This window comes from Cherax quadricarinatus, chromosome 32 (genome assembly GCF_038502225.1).
Source record: "Cherax quadricarinatus isolate ZL_2023a chromosome 32, ASM3850222v1, whole genome shotgun sequence".
Taxonomy (NCBI): domain Eukaryota; kingdom Metazoa; phylum Arthropoda; class Malacostraca; order Decapoda; family Parastacidae; genus Cherax; species Cherax quadricarinatus.
In genome coordinates this window covers 12,094,468-12,096,967 of record NC_091323.1, presented here as the reverse complement: position 1 = coordinate 12,096,967, position 2,500 = coordinate 12,094,468, and positions in this window count along the sequence as shown.

The window sequence follows — 2,500 nt, the reverse complement described above, 5'->3', positions numbered from 1 at the left end:
TAACAGTAGTAGTGTACCTTTGGGTCTCTCCAGAGATGCTAAGTAAGTTTATTCAAGTATAGATGTACATACAGTAATATAAATTATCATACATAACAGCGTATGTGTAGATAACCTGGGATAACCCAAGAAAAAAGTCAGACAACGTAACTTATTTCCAATGGGGTCCTTGTAATATTTAAAACTTAAAAGTTAAAGCAGATGAGTAAATCAACTGTGTGAAAAGCAGTTACAATAAATGGAGATGTACTAGGAATAAAATGAACAGAGTTGTTTACATTAACATTAAAGAGATGATCAGAACACTGTAATAGGTACCTTTTGGTTCTCTTCCTGAACTGGTTCATGCTATGACAGGCTTTGACATTTGCAGGCAGTCCGTTCCACTACTTTATTGCTGTACAATAAAAGGTGTTTGAAGCCTTATCACCTATTGTGGTTACTACAAAGTTGTGTTCCCTTCCCCTAGTACTGTAATTGCTTTGGTTCCCAACCTCGACAAACTTGGCATCAAGATATTCTGGACACTGTGAGCAATTTTATATACGCCATTTAATTTAAGTTGTCTTACTCTGTCATCAATATTCAGCATATCTAGTTGCTGCAGTTCATCCCGATCTATGCTCTCTTGGATCCAGGTCCAGGATGAAACTCACTATTCTCTTCTGGGTGATTTGTAGTCTATCTTTCAATTTTTTGTTAAGGCAGAGTACCATGAAGAGCACTGTAAAAGGGCTAGATATACATAAGGTATTCAGAAGATAGACACTGTGTCTGTCTGTAGAGGAACTTCAGTCTGGCATTAGCTTTCTCTAATATACTGTTCCTTATCAATTCTCCTGACAGGCACGGGTCAAAGCGGATTCCCAGATATTACACTGAAGATACTGAAGTGATGGATTCCCCATTACACTGGACATAAAAATTATTTACTTTTTTTTCAGTTTATTTTTCATGCCAAAGATTATGGCTTCAGTTTTTCCGAGTTGTAACGGTAATTTGTCTACTAACCATTTGCTGCAGGACTCTAGTTCTAGTGATTGTACATTAGCTATAGCTTGTGGGTTTTTCCTGAGCACTGTCGTCTGCATACAACAGACGTTGACACCTGACACTGATGGGCATGTCATTCACATAGGAACAATAAGGAACCCAGAATACTACCTTGGGGATCCCCATATGCTGTCGGCAGGGGTTCTGAGTCTGAGTTGGTGATCTTGACAATTTATTTCCTTTTCCTCTTGTAGGACTTAAACCAGTCTACAGAACCTATGCCGATAGCTTGTATAGTGTACCGTATCGAATGCCTTTTGCAAGTCTAATGAGATTCCCAGGAGACATTTTCTACTGAGAACAGTGTTGTACAATCCTTCCTTCCTTCCTTCGTCGTCGTCGTCGTCGTCGTCCTCCTCCTCCTCCTCCTCCTCCTCCTCCTCCTCCTCCTCCTCCTCCTCCTCCCGCCGCCCCTCTATGGATAGAACAACAAAAGCTTTTTTAACTCGTATGTTCAGTTCTTCCTGTCTTTCTCGTAAGGGTTCCACAAAATCTGGGACTAATTTTCGCTATCCTTTGCACTTTGAAGCAAGTCACAATACCGTGGCTGGAACAACTCTCAACCCACGATACCATGGATGGAACAACTCACAAATAACCCGCAATACCGTGGCTGGAACAACTTTCAACCCACGATACCATGGATGGAACAACTCACAAATAACCCGCAATACCGTGGCTGGAACAACTCTCAACCCACGATACCATGGATGGAACAACTCATAAATAACTCACAATACAGTGGCTGGAAAAACTCGTAAAAAACTTAATACCGTAACTTGAACGTTTCTCAACTAATTTACAGTTTACAGAGTGAAACGTAGTCGAAGTTTCGGTCTATCCCGGACCATTACTCTTAACTCCAAGATTTGATGTGTTCAAATCCAACGACACTGAACAAGTGACAGATGCCCACGCTGATGATCGGGTTTGACTGAACATCTGACAGTCTCTCGGCGTGTCTGTTGGGGGCTGGAGTTCCCGATGACTCCTGGAGTACCTGACGGCTCCTGGAGAACCTGATGACCTCTGGAGTACCTGACGACCCCTGGAGTACCTGACGACCCCTGGAGAACCTGACGACCCCTGGAGTACCTGACGACCCCTGGAGTACCTGACGACCCCTGGAGTACCTGACGACCCCTGGAGTACACGACCAATGGAGTACCTGACTACCCCTGGAGCACCTGACGACCCCTGGAGCACCTGACGACCCCTGGAGCACCTGACGACCCCTGGAGCACCTGACGACCCCTGGAGCACCTGACAACCCCTGGAGCACCTGACGACCTCTGGAGCACCTGACGACCCCTGGAGCCTAGCTGCAGCAAGAGAAACACATGTCCACGTCTGAACAAATATTGTCAGTGTTCTTGCTTTTACAAGAAAAAATTGATGTTTGACAAGGTATGAGTTGCTGAAGAACACTGTGTGGAGAACATTTTTG